The sequence below is a fragment of the Heliangelus exortis genome, chromosome 18 (assembly GCF_036169615.1).
Source record: "Heliangelus exortis chromosome 18, bHelExo1.hap1, whole genome shotgun sequence".
NCBI classification, from domain to species: Eukaryota; Metazoa; Chordata; class Aves; order Apodiformes; family Trochilidae; genus Heliangelus; species Heliangelus exortis.
Genome location: NC_092439.1, coordinates 5,913,367 through 5,927,667, shown reverse-complemented (window position 1 = coordinate 5,927,667; position 14,301 = coordinate 5,913,367). Strand labels below are relative to the sequence as shown.

At 42.5% G+C, this 14,301-nt stretch overlaps 1 protein-coding gene and 1 long non-coding RNA gene across 3 annotated transcripts in view; one reads left to right on the top strand and one right to left on the bottom strand.

Moving 5' to 3' along the window:
- Positions 1 to 14,301, bottom strand: part of LOC139804468 (uncharacterized) — a 244,637-nt gene that overhangs the window by 27,074 nt on the left and 203,262 nt on the right. The gene's annotated exons all lie outside the window — the stretch shown is intronic.
- MPPED2 (metallophosphoesterase domain containing 2) overlaps positions 9,067 to 14,301 on the top strand; it is a 96,194-nt gene continuing 90,959 nt past the window's right edge. Inside the window, exon 1 of one of the 2 annotated variants that reach the window (XM_071761726.1) lies at positions 9,067 to 9,448. The gene's annotated coding sequence lies outside the window, so the exon portion shown is untranslated. Of the gene's footprint in view, positions 9,449 to 10,620; positions 10,723 to 14,301 lie in introns of those variants that run through there. The other variant, XM_071761727.1, reaches the window with a different exon arrangement.

The following is a 14,301-nucleotide window of genomic DNA, read 5'->3' as shown; positions in this document are numbered from 1 at the left end:
CCATATGTGGTAAATTTTCTTTTTAAACCTACAGAGTGCTTCGTGATAGGCTAAACTTGAAAGAATAGAAAGAAACAAACAAGAGTGGATGAAACAGTATGGCTTAGGAGTTTTGCATATGAAATAGGTGGTTCAGAATCATGTACTCAGAAAAAACAAACCAACAAAAGAACGAAAACACAACAACAAAAAACCTGCTATATCAACAGCTAATTTTGCATTTCAAATATAAGGATTTTATCTGAAGGCAAAGCAGAACATCTGTTCCTTTCAGTTTTATCAATTCAGCTAGAAGTGAAGCTAAGGATTTCAGTGGGATGAAGGTGATTCTGTAGCTTCTGCTCTCTGACCCAACAACATGAAGGATATAGCCTTAAGTCTGAAGCTTGGTCAGAATCTTAAATATACATTTATCTGGGTTTATTCAAGACTTTGTCCTTAGCAGCATGTTCTAACTGGGAGTCATTGTCAGACTGTTTATCTTGCATTTGAGTAGAGATATAGGCTAATCTGTGGAAGTTTTGTGCCTGGATTTGTTTTAAAAACTATAGAGTTTCTAAACTGTTTCTAAACTGCATGCTTAGCCCCATATTGGATATGCTGGGTTGGATTTCCAGCTTTTGGAAAGCTGGGATCTGAACCCCTACCTTTTCCTTTCTTTTTTACATTGCTGGTTTGATATTTTTACATTTTTGCATTGCCATTTCTTAATTTTTAATATTTTTTTTCCCTTTTCACATCAGTACAGAGGTGAGACATCTGAATAGATGGGTCACTGTGACAGTGAGGGTACAAACAGTCTGTGTGACTCTGCTGCTCTCAGCTACTGTCACAAGCTACGCTGTGTGTGAACCTGAATGCACAAAAGGAATTCACAGGAACCCAACATGGAGAGAAAGGTACCTTGGTTCAATTCTAACTGAGATTTAGAAATTATTTTATAAACTGGCTTTCTTTTAGGAGGCAGTTTTGTTCTGTTTTGTTTTCAATAAGATCACAGGCTTGATTTTGCAGTAATAATGTCACAAAGGAAGGAATTGTGGTCAAGAGGTCTGGGGAGGAGGGTAGGGAGCACTGACAGAAGGTTCCTTGTGTGCACAGTTTGACTTAACAGTAACTGACAGAGAAGATGACTTTTTAACACATAGGTTTTGAGATCACCTCATGGGAAAAGATGATATCAAAACCCATGGAAATCATGCCTAGATTAGTTTAGAAACTTGAATGTACTACCAGAAAATCCTCTCAAGATTCCACTTACCCTTTTTTCTACTAAGCCTCATATCTGTATATTCCCTAATAGAAAGAAGTCTTCCAGATATTTGTTAGCACAACTTTCTAATTAGGCTTATTGATAATTAATCTGGATAAATCCATGTGGAGAAATTTTTCATTATCGTTATTTTAAAGCATGATATAGGACCTTCAAGAGATATTTGTTTTATAGATATTCTTCATTTCATGGTTTCCACTGTGTGCATGCCATGGTGAGATTGTGGATATAGTTAGTTAAATTTCCAAATCAGTATGCTTTAGAGTAATTAATGTTTGGTATCCACTGCTTTATCTTCATGATTGCCTTTTTAACATGAAAGTGCTGATGTGACTGTAATAAATATCCTGACATAAATATTTTAATGTACAAGAGCACACTTTCTATCATTTCTGGGTGATTTTGTTGGTTGGTTGGTTGATTTTTTTTTTTTTTTTTTTTTTTTTTTTTTTGTTACTTCCCAGTTCTTGTTCAGCTGTACAAGCACCCTGCTAAGTGGCAGGAGGAATAACATATAGCATGTAGTCCATCATCTGCATTCCCTTTGCATTAGGTGTAACACTGGCATGAAAATCAGAGCCCCTGCTCCAATTTTTCCAGCTGTCTCTGTCTCCCTGTGATCTTTTTGTACAAATTTTCTGGCAAGTCTTTGAGTATGCAAGCTTATATCCCTTTCTTCAGCATACATACACATGGTGCTATCTAAAGACATGGGCACAACTGAATAGAATAATGAGTGTTTTTATCAGTAATTCAAGTGTTTACTGATGCAGGCAAACCCTAAAAAAATCCAGCATTTTCTTTCTTTGTCCTCTTATACTGATATTTCCATGTAAGTTTGTTTTGTTATCATTCAAATTGTATGAATAAGAAATATCAAGATCTTTTCACTGCCATCTTCAGGTCTTATTTATAGAGTACTTTTACAGCTTCAGGAATTGTTAACTTTTAGGCAATAAATGTCATCTTACTTCTGAGGTTACATTTGTTTTATTTTCCTTAGCAATATTATTGCTTTAAAACTGTAATATGTTTTCTATTTTGGTCTTTTGCTGTTGCCCCAAGGGACTTGAGCTATAACTAGGATTTGCATTGGCCACAGTGCTGTTCTTATTCTACACATGGTTACAGATAGACAGGGGAGAGTGCCAGGGCCAAACGTGGTATTCTATGGGAGAGCTGGTGCCAAGATTTGGGCTTGAACAATTTGGAGGAGACATGATGTCACTGTCTCCATAAAGTGAATTTGGACAAGAATGTTGTATTGTACTTTGGGCATGTGTTTCAAAAATAACAGTGAAAATAATATCTTGTATGTTTCCTTAATTTTTATATTTACTCTCTGATTTCACAGTCCTTGCTCTGAATTTCTCATGTCCTAGTGTTATTTCTGTTTCATTATTTTTCAAGCAGAGTTTGATGACACTGATTTAGCAGTTTCTCACAGTTCACTGCTTCAGTTTGCATCAAATTATACTTCTAGTTACACTAGACACTTTCATCATCAATTTCCATATGCCTCAAAGACATGCAGGGACCAGTTTGCCAACACTGAACTCAAATGCTAGACAATAACTGGAATACAGGATTTTTTTCCTCGGTTGTTTGAGACAAAGAGTATATAATCTCTCAGTTCTTAGCAAGTGTTTTCAGCCTGGATGCATTAGAAATCTAGACAATAACTGCTATGTGATACTGATTTTAAAATGTCAAATCAAGGGATAAAAAATAACATTAACTGGAGATAACACTATGAGACTTTATCCACTTGTTTCCAGAAGCCTAACAGGAGAGAGCACTGCATCCAAATCCAAGCTTTGCTTGTTCACCACAGAATGGGAGGATCCTTAAGCACCCTGCACTGTATTTTCTGTGCAACAGTATTTAATAATTATGATGCTTAACACATAATAAAGGTTTGGGCTTCAGGGTCTAGGTTTACAGGTACCTTCAGATCAGCAGCGTTGTGGGGGACACTCAAAGTGAAAAGACTCCTGGTAAGACTGTCCAAGCCTTATCCTCCCTTTAGGGTGTCTTGTCCTTAACTACATGCTCAAGTTTGAAAGATTTCCATGTTGGAATTATTGACCCCTTTAAAGGTAATTAGGAGTCCACAAACTGGAACTAGGTATAGACGTGCTGGAGACCATTCTTAATGACTGTCAAAAGTGGAAAGTTAATTGTGCAAGGCATGAAGTGAAGTTCTATGTGTTCAGATATAAAGAAGTTAAGTCTGAGTAACTGTTGACAACAGTCATCGTTATCAGATGAATTTGCTATGAAATCTGTAGTTTTAAAAACAAATATCTTCAAGATAGCATATGAGGAATATTCTCTTTTCTGCACCACCATGTAAATTGCTCTACTTGCACTCTGATCTGAAACCTATTTCAGTTTTGCAATTTGTGTTCCATGTGGGATTTTGACTGATTTGAGAATTTCAGATATAACTTTCAGTGCAATAGGGACCTCCTCTCAGGAACAGAATGAAGAAATTTTCTCCATTTTCAGGAATTTCAGTATGTGGAGTCTGTAATTTGCAGAATTCACTCATTGTGGTGTAAGTCCACTTCACTGAATCTTCTCTCTCAGGTCAGAAGGACATGAGGGAAAGTGCAGACAGGAAGCTGAGTAGTACCACTGTGACTTCTCAAAACTCATGGGGATGTGGTTCATCTCATATCCAGGAACAGAAATGTAGTGTGGACAGAGTCTGCCACAGGATGAGATAATCTGTGTGATGAAGAGGGAAGGGAGTCATTGAGTAAGTTAAAGGTCAAGGAGAAGAGGGGTTGGTCATACTCTTTACTGTGATACTACATTCTTGTTTCCTGACAGACCCTCAAGTTTTGGAACTATTTGGTACGAGCTGAGAATGCCTGAACTAAATGGAAGGTTTTTCTCATTTGACTCAATGCACTGTACTCCACTTAAGTGATAAAAAAACTTGAAATTAGCATCCACCTTCATTAGTCCACAATAAATGGATTATTTGAACACCTCACTGCTGCAGCTGTGTGTTCCTTGCCACAGCACACTGACCAGAAAGGTGACCCTTTCCTTGTGAGTGTGCCCTGGGCCTTCAGTATCTAGAAGTTCCTGCAATGATGTCTTTGCAAGAACTGCCATGCATCCAACAATGCTTGCATCTTTATGTCCATACAAACCTGCAGTCACTACTCTATTGTGAAGGAATAAATCACACACACATCCTTCTTCATTTCCAAAAACGATTATTTGGTGGGATGTCCAAAACAACAAAAAATGAGAGAAGTAATTTCTTTCCTAGGTACCCTGAGTAGCAGTTACACTGGCAGTTTTTAGAAGGGCGAATGATTCACCTACATCTTTTTTGCACCACTTTTTATTTTGCAGAGGGCGAGCAGGAAAGTTCCAATCAAATATTTAATGTAATAGGAGCAAGGCAGCAGACATTATCCTGTGACAGTGTTCTGGTCCATCGAATATAAAAAGAATGCCCAGAGGACAACTAGTGAGATTTCCTTGAGTAGTCTTACCTGGTGCTCTATCAGCATTATAATGATGTGCTTCTCTCTCTGCAGATTCAGACAGAAGGCTCAGGTTTCAGTTCCTTTTGAGAACTGTCCTTTTTCTCCAAATGCTGATGCACTTCCATAGAGAGGAGATGGATTCTTCCTGAAGATGCAGTGTTTGCTGGAGTACTGAACAGGTTAGTGCATGGGCCCATGTTTGTGACAGAAAACAAGTCAGATAAAAATTCACAATCGTAGAGATTACAAAAATCAAAACCCAAGGGCCATTTTTTAAAAATTCATTTTTTAAGATGAAATTAGCTGCTAGTTCCAGTTTGTGATTGGTTTATAGAAGAGAAGATTTAAGAGCTAAAAAGCTGGTTGTATCTTCAAAATTGGAATTCTGGTTTTGGTGCTTTTTTGGTTTGGTTTGGTTTTTTTTTGTTGTTGTTGGTTTTGTGTCTGTGTGTTCTGTTTGTTCTGTTCTTTATATTTAATACTATGGGTTTTTCTGGTGTTTTTTTCTTGTTAGCCAGCATGCAGACCAAGTGCTCTGTGACTTATGGAGTACAAATGGAGGAAGAGAGCAATGGAGAACTTCTGATTTATCCAACCACATTCTGCAAATTCAGAAGGTAGTACCTGCTCAGTGGGGCATGGAAGCCTAAATTCATGCAGTTTTCTCCCGTTGTCTTCTGTTCCACTGAAGAATTTCTTCTTTAATGAGGGGAACAAGCCTGTTAAGATAAAGTTTTTGTCAGAAATATAGTGCTCTATATTGAAACGTGGTGATCTCACTGAGTGTAGATTGCTACCAGTGGCTGTCCATTGGGTCAAATTCTGTTAAAATGCTACCAAATCAAAATATGCATTGTCTGGTACTGTACCAGCACGCCTCATGAAGTCGTTTTCTGTCTGCAATACAAATAAGAACTCTTGGTGCTCTGGTCTTAAAATGACTAAAAATCCAGGAAATACATGTACTGAAAAAAAAACCCCAAAGCCCTCTGGTAGTCTGTCTAACCTAGTGTGAGGCCCAACTTCTTCTGTACTTGTAGCAAATGCTTACGCTGGTCTTGTGTGCTTTGTAAAACAGGACAAATAAGTGGCAGAGGAATGGGGCAGTTTTGGAAACACTCTTAGAGTAACATTGTTGATCATTTTATACAGTGAGAGGTGGCCTTGTATTCAGGTCTTCCCTTCTTTGGTCAGACAATGGAATATTCTTGAACTAACTTTGAGAGTACTCTCAACAAGCAACGTGCAGCGCATTCTGGAGGAAAATAATGCACCACATCACACAGTGTATCCTGACCAGGTAGGATCTGTATCAGGACAGTACCAGCCCAGTATCCAACCAACCATAGCCCAGTATCATGATGTATGGTTTGAAAGGTTTTTTAGAGTTGTTTTTTATTTTAATTTTTTAAAAATTCCTTTTACACAGAAAGATCACGTGAAAAATCTTTTTATTTAAGGAATGATTTCTCAGAGGTAGACTTGAAATTATATTTTCATGTATTGCTTCACAGATACATAGGCAAGATTTTTCCCTGCATAAAGAGCAAAGTGTCCATGCTTCATTCTTGACTACCCTATGTGTGTCTCCAAAGTTGTTAGTTCTGCCTTGTGCTTGGCTGAAACTGGAGACAGTGATACCTATGAAGTGTATTAGAGATGAAATTATAGATGTTGAAGAATCTGTACTATTTTTGTGACATTGTCATGCTTTATAATTTTTAACATAAATCTGCTGCATCTGTTCATTTGATGATACTCACTTTGGATCTCTAAAAGTGAAAAAAACCCAAAACCCAGCACAAACTCTGAACGTGAGTAAGGTTTTATGTATAACATACAATTTCAATGTGACAAATAGGAAGTATTATAGTAAACAAAAGCTGCTTGTTCACTGTTTTGAATTTTCCCAACCAGAAAAGTCAGTCTCATGACACTCACAATAAACAATTTGTTTACTTTTTAAGTTTTCAAATTTACTTCTGAGATGCTCTTATCAAGCGTATTAATAAATACACCTTCCAGCCAAAATTAAGTTTTCTATTTCTGTATTTACAGGCTTGTGTTTTGATACTGCTTTTGTGAATTAGAGAAGAAAATTGCAAAATGCAACTCCTTTCCTCAGAAAACTCTTAAATCAATTAAAGAAAAATATTTTTTCCTTCTTTTAACAACTCCAGGGCCTCCTATTTCTAAAATGGGTACATTTTTGGAAAGCAGAGCATTCTCAGGGAAATAGAAAACAAATAGTTTTTAAATGGAAGAGTTTTGTTATGTGGTCTTTATAGAAAATGTTTCAGTTTGTTAAGTTTGTTAAGTTATATATTAAAACCAGAACTCCCCGTGGTTGTACTACAGCTTGGTATTGTTGCTGAACAGTTAGTATTATGAGAAAGATGTGACCTTAGAATCAGGCCCTATCCTGGATCCCTATGAGCAAAACCCAAGTGCCAGTAACTTTCAGGCTACTTACACTCCTTTATATAAGGACCAGCAAATTAGGTAATTTTTTAAAAGATTATTTCAATACTAGGGCACTGGGGTAATATCTGATTTGTCTCTCACAAAAGGTATCAGAGAGGAGGTCTCTGAGCTTTCTAATTCTCAGCACAGTCACCTACCCAGGCTTCTGCTCTGTTTTCCCCTCTGTGCTAGAAGCTCATTTCTGTAATGCTGGGGGCTCTATATGTGGTTTGGGGACACAAATACAGGAAAAAGTCTTCTGCTGCAGCTGCAGAGAAGGGATGCAGCAGGTTCAGAATCAAACCCTCTCCTTCCCACCCTCCATTTTTATATTTAAGCTGGCAGTGGTGCCCATGAATCTGTCGTGCTCTCTTTGTGCTCTCTTCCCCACATTGCTCATCTCACTCTTTGCTTTGTTCCAACAGAAGCATTTGTGCAGTTGTGAAGTGGATTGGATGAGATTGACCCACACCAAACCAGACTGGCTTTCCCTATAGTAACTGGATTGGTTTCATGAAGAGGGTTCCCTGTTCTCACACGAGGACTGGTACAGGGACAGAAGTGGGGTAAGTGGGCTGAATGCTGGATTCTTTATTTTATAGCTATGTCAGAATAAGTGAGCTCAGAATATTTGTGCAACTATGGCCTCATGCTCCGTTCTAGGCAAAGATTGATTGGGAATGTTGCTTTTTTTCTGTTGAGGAGAACGACTCATCTGTGGGCCTTTTTGTCTGAAACAGGAATTTTCCTTTCATGGTTCAGAGTGTTTGCTTGTATTAGAAAGGAAAATTACTGGTAAAATCAGACTGAAATATCTAATATAACATCTTAAAAAAACTTACACAGTTATTCTTTTTTCTTGATTTGCCATGCTTCTAAACAGGACGGTGTATCCTAGTGGATTTCTGTATGGCAATAATGGGGACCTTTCTCATTGTTTTCCACAACAAAGAAAAACCTGCTCAGTTGATATGCATATAAGGTTGGCCAGAGTCAAAATTACTTATTTAAAATATGTAGGGCAGTACTTACTCATAGAGGCCTGCTAGGAGCTTTTATTTTCTGTGAGGTCGATTATACTGACTTATGTGGAATTTTTTTTTTTCCTGCCTGCTCTAAGTGTATGACTTTGGAAGTCCCCCCTTCCGTTTGCTGTCTTGAAAGTAAAAGAACAAACACCTCTAATCTTTACTTGGTTACTACCGTGGCTGTTGACACAATTGCTGTGGGTTTCAGGAGGAAAAAAAAAAAAAGACCCAAAAAGAAAGGAAAAAAAGACAACAACAATCCCCTGGATTCTACCTCTCCACAGAATATCCCAAATTACCCTAAGACAGCGTTAAGCCTCAATGGCTAGCCCTACAGTAGTGTGTGTTTATGGGTTTTTTTTTCCTGCTTGCCGAGGTTAGCTTCCCTACAGAAGGAGCAGAGCACTGCATTAATTCCTAACGTTGAAAGGTGTGGAAGACGTGAAAACCCGTGTCGAGGATTATTAATTTTTTTTTCAAATTGTTGTTGGTTTTTTTTATTTATTTATTTCACTATTTATTTAGGCAGAGGAAGAGCCGAGCAGCGATACGTGGTGCCGGGCCGGCAGGATGGAAGGGGTGCCAGCCGGGTGCTTTGCCGCGGCCTCCCGGGCGCTGCCCCGCCGCGTGGTTGGGGGGTCCCGGCGGGGTCCCGGCTCTCCCCTCCCCGCTCCCCCGGGGCTGTGGCCGCCGGTACCCCCCCTCCCCGCCTTGACCCCGACTGGGCTGCAGAGCCGCTGCTCCTGCCGGCCTCTCCTGCCTGCTCGGTGGGGGGGAGGCTGTGCCGCACTTGGGAAATGCAGCAGCGATTCCTCCCTCCCTCCCTCCCTGCCCGGGGGGGTGAAGTGCGAGGCAGCGGGAGGAGCTGTGCGTGTGTGTATGTGTGTGTGTGTGAGTGTGTGTGTGTGAGCGAGCAGCGCTCCGTGGCCGCCGTGTTTCCTGGTGCCTGCTCCCTGACCCCAGTGGCAGTCCCGCTCACTGCACCGCGTCCGCCCTCGCCGCCTCCCAGTACCCAGACCCGGACCTGGACCCGGACCCAGGCCGCCGCCAGCACCGGGCAGCGCCGCGGGGTCGGGCGCAGGCTCTGCCCCGGCCGCGCCCCCGCAGCCCCATGGAGCGGCCCCGCTGAAGGCATCCCCGACCCGCCCGCAGCAGCAGTCGGCGGAGGGAAGGTGAGCGGCCCCGGGTCGGTGTCTGCATGCTGGGGGGAGGCAGGGGAGGCGGCGGGGGGCAGCGGCGCACAAAGCGGCGGGTTAGAGGTGCCGTGTCATGGACGAGAGCGGCGGGGAGGGAAAGGGGGGGGGGGGCGGATAGGCAGGAGCTCCGGCGGCGGCGCCGGGGCCAGCCTTCTGCAAACAATAATAAGGATAAAACTGGCCGCCTGCTCTCCCCGCCTCCCCCGCCGTGACCGCCCCGAGCCCCCTGGGTCGGGTCGGGTCGGTGCGGCGGCGGCGTTTCCCTAATGCCGAGGAGGTTTTTTTCGGCTGCGTTGAGCGAGCCTGCCCTGCCCTTCCCTCCTCCCCCAGGCCGTGCCCCCGCTGCCCTCCGCCGCCTTGCTTCTTGGCCGGGGTGGAGAGATGGGGGGGAAACGAAGGGGGGGGGGGGGAAGCGTTGCAGAGCTGGAAGTGGCCTGAGGGTGGGAGGCAATGTGGCAGCTCTTAGCTCGGGGGTCGGGGCGGGGGGCGCCGCGGCGGGGCCGGGAGGGTAGGCCGGGGAGCATTGTGCTGGCTGGGGCCAGTGGCAGCCCCGGCGGGCGCAGCGCCGAGCAGCCGGCGGGGAACGGGGACGGGGCTCCCGGTACGGAGGGACCGGGGTATGAGAGATGGGGAAGTGGGGGGGGGGGAGGTGGGGGGGTAAGGCAGCAAAAGTAAGGAGTATAGAGTGGTTTGGTTTGCCGTTCCCCGGTGGAGTTTCCCCTCTCCGTTTCGCCGGCGGGAGAACCCGCTTTGAAACCCTGATCTCGGAGGCCGCGAGCACTTGGAAACCTTCCGGGCGTGGGGGCGAGGCGCGGGGGACGGCGCGGTTGGCATTGCCAGAATAAAAAGCAGCGGGCATCTTCCCCACCCCCTCTGTCCCCGCCGCGGTCGCCCGGGGCTCGCTGTGGAGTTCACTGCATCCCTCCCCCGAGCATCCTCCTCCTTCTAAAGAATTTCTGTTCTGTGGCAGTCGGGGTGGGGGGGTGGGTGCGTGATGTGAACTTTGTGCGCCATGGCACGTATCGCGCAAAAATTGCAGAAATGCCCCCCTCGGTGACAAGCCGGGGGCTGGGGGGCAGGGCAGGGCAGGGGGCGCGGGGCGGGGGCTGCGGCACACGCCGGGACGGGGCCGCGCCGGAGCCATTGGCCACCCAGAGCCATCAATCACCGGGAGGGCGAGCCCGGCGCCCCGCGGGGCCGCGGCCCGGGAGCCGGCGGCAGGAGGAGGTGGGGAGCGGTCGGGGCACCAGGTACTGGGGGTCGGCGGCGGGGTAATTGGGGGAGGAGGGGAGAAGTCGGGGTCCGGCCTCCCTGGTGCCTCCGCTTCGGGCTTGGTGGGTAGGCTGGAGCCCGGTGTTGCCCGCAAACTGCAGCGGAGCATCGCGGGGGCTGTGGGGCAATTGCTGAACGGCTCTCGAGGTCGGGGTAACGCACTGTGAGAGCCCGGGGATGCGGGGGCTGCTGCGGCGGCAAGTGCCCGCGCTCCGGCTGGCTGTGCGGTGTTTTGTTGCTGTAACAGTGTCGGGATAGTGGATGTATCAACAGAAGGTGTTGACACGGAATTAACCCTTTCCGTCTCCTGCCTTTCAGAATTTTCTTTTCCTATCCTAAAACCATCCGGAAGGCAAATTTTTGAGATTCGCATGGGGACGGCGTAAATATTTTATTTGGGGGAAAAATGTGTTTTTCGCGTGCCTCTATATGCATATACATCTGTAACGTGAGCTTCTGCGTCTAGCTCTCTGGGAAATGCAATCCCACGTTTTAAAATTGTACATATTTTGTGATCTTTTTTTTTGACGTGGCAGGAGTATGATGATTTGAAATTAGCTGCGTGTAAGTTTGCGTCAGCCCTTTTATGAAAAAGTGCCGGTTTATACCTGTAAAACGGAGCAGATGTATACAATAGCACATCTGCCTCGCTGCCGGTACAAACCCACGCTGGAAAAGGTTTGTGGCTCCCAGGATAACAGCTATAATTTGGGAACAGGCAACATGCAAAAAAAAGCCCAAATAAAAATAATTTAGGTTTTTAATATTCTTTCTTAAAACTGCCACATAAGGCGTGAAAAATTCCGCACATTGTTTTACTTGACAGATGTGAAATATATTGCAACTTTTATTCTTTTGTACTCATCTCCTGTATTTAAGCTTCAAAGAGCGATTGCAGTTGGAGAAAGAATGGTAGTGATGAAAAAGCCTTTTCTAAAAAATTTATTTTCTTTCAATCTTGGGCCTAAAATAAATTTGTTTTTAAAGTTTTGAAGTGTTCAGGTATTTTCTTCAGAGAAGTTCACTGTAAGGAAGGTAATAGATACTTCTGGTAGGTGAGCTCTAGTAGTCTGTGGAGCACTAAATGGAAAATACAAAATTGTCACAGAAGTTTTTTTTTGTTTGTTTTTTTTTTTTTTAGTCCACATTTGTTTTTAAATTTCATTTCAAAAGGATGCTGTGTTGGACTTTGTCTTAATTTAATATAGAGATTTATTCTTAAGATTAAAGATTAGAACAATGGGAAGCCATTACAGTTTGCATACTTAAAATCTTACTGAAAGTCAACTTTGAAGTATTTAATACAGCTATTCAAGTATCCTCTTATCATTTGTTTTATGCCAGTTAGTTGTAATTTCTTTCTATAACATGGATTGTTATAAACCTTGTAAAAAAAGCTTATTATCTTTCTGTATAATGCACTCTCATGAACAAATTGGATTCTTTTTCTCCATGAGCCAACTACAATATGAAATTTAATGTTGACCTTTCTTATTCTAGATTACTGAAAATAGTGTGATTTAGCAATTCTGAAAGCCCAAGAATGTTTCAGTTGTTGCTTTAACGTGTTGTTTAACATTGTAGCTTTTAATGGCAACACCTAACTTCAGATAGATTTTTCACACTACTACTTAATTTATGCGGACGCTTAAGTTCTTGCTGTGTTAAAAAAAAAAAAAACCAAACCGGAAAAAAAAACCCCAAAACAGCACAAAAGACCTTAGGAGTTTTACCTGGGAGCTTTGACGGCAAGAATTCTTGTTAATGACAGTCATTTCTTTAACAGGAAGATGTTTTCATTTGTATTTACTTTTCAGTGCAGGGCAATTATGCTGCTCTGTGTCACACACTCTTTCGTAGTTTCTGTCTCAAAAGAATTACAGTACTTGGAACAGGACTGCAATTTGAAGCAGGTGTTGTGTTTTACTGTTATGCAAAATAACACTAAAATATAATTGTAAGGGAAATTAAGGAAACAGCTGTAAACTTGGTATGGTAACCACTACATTATGAGCAGTTGTCACACACATCTTACATCATAACACATCTAAGATTTGGTTCTCTAAAACTCACCTTGCTGTTTTTTACTCCTGAAACTATTGTGCTTATTTTTAAGAGAGGGGCTTAGTGCAAAGGCCAGACTGCAGCCTTAGTTATTGAGATGTACTGTCTCACCAGTGACTCAGTTTTTAAATGGGAACTTTATGATTTAGTTTCATCTGCATTTTCCCCCTCTCTCTAATGCTAAAGAGGATGAAGGATAGAACCCAATTACTGGAATGAAGGTTGCAGAATGTCTTAACCCAACTAACATATGGGAGCCTACATAGGCCCGAGGTTGTAAAATAGTAAAATAAATGGCCTATAGCAGGCCATCTGCCATTTCCAGGGCATTTTTATCGTGCTTCATGCCAAACTGGAAATTAGTCTTTGTATTAAAAATATATTTTGAATACAAATCAAAGATTTCAAATGTTTAATGTTACACATGGCAAACACATTTCTGTCTGGGAGCTAAGAGAAGTCCAGGAATATTACACTAGAAAAACAGGGCTTATTTTGATGCCCAGGACTCACTCTCTTATCTTTCCTATCTGTCTGTCTTTCCAGTAAACACTGATTCACTTTTGTAAATTACACACTAGATGTGACAAATCCACTACTGCATGTAGCAGCTGAAGGGAGGATCAACTGATGTAGGGTGTCGTGATTTCATCCAGGTCCTTGCAGCTCGGACAGTGTGGCCCAGCTGAGCATCTGCCTCTCAAACAGGGCTTTTAAAGAGTTGCTCATCTTGAAAGTATTCTTCGACCATCAGCTGATCAATTTTCACAAAGTCCCTCTGAAAGGAAGGCATCTGAGGTATCCTCAGTTTATTGATAAAAGAAATTGAAGCTCAGATTCTGTGCAGGGAAGTCAACGGAAATCAGGTTTGGGAAGTTTCTGGCTATTTTGCTTGTGCTCATTTTATAGAATTCTTCCAGTCTTAATGTGAAATCTGTTTAAGAGCACTTTGAAGAAATGAAAGATAGGGGCGCACAGAGAGGGAAGAACATTTTTCTTTCATCTTTTGGGGAAATATTTATGCATAAGATTGCACTTAAATCTGTCAGATAAATCATTACTGTATGGTGATGAATCCAAGCCCATTTCCTTCCTAGTGCAGTAAAACATGGATATTCTGTTAAAATTGCCTAGATACCATCCTTTGTCTGGACAGATAAATAGTTTGATTCAAAAGTATTTGGGTGTACCTTTTGCTAGGTGAATGTGAAATTTTCTGCTTTGCATTAGCTTCTTGTAAGTGTCTCAGATGTATCTTATTTTGTAAACTTAAAACAGGGCCTTGAAAACAAGTGTGTGTATTTGTGGAAGACCATTTGTTGTTCAGGAAACTGGGTCCATTTGTTAATTTCCATTGTTGCAGTTAGCTCAGATGTGATTTTAAATAAGTAGTAGTTAATGTGGAGTATTTAACTGGAGTTTTCAACAGCTTGGGGTTTTTTTGTGGGGGTTTTTGTTTTGTTTTTTTTCCCTCCAAAGATAAAGCCTTTTTT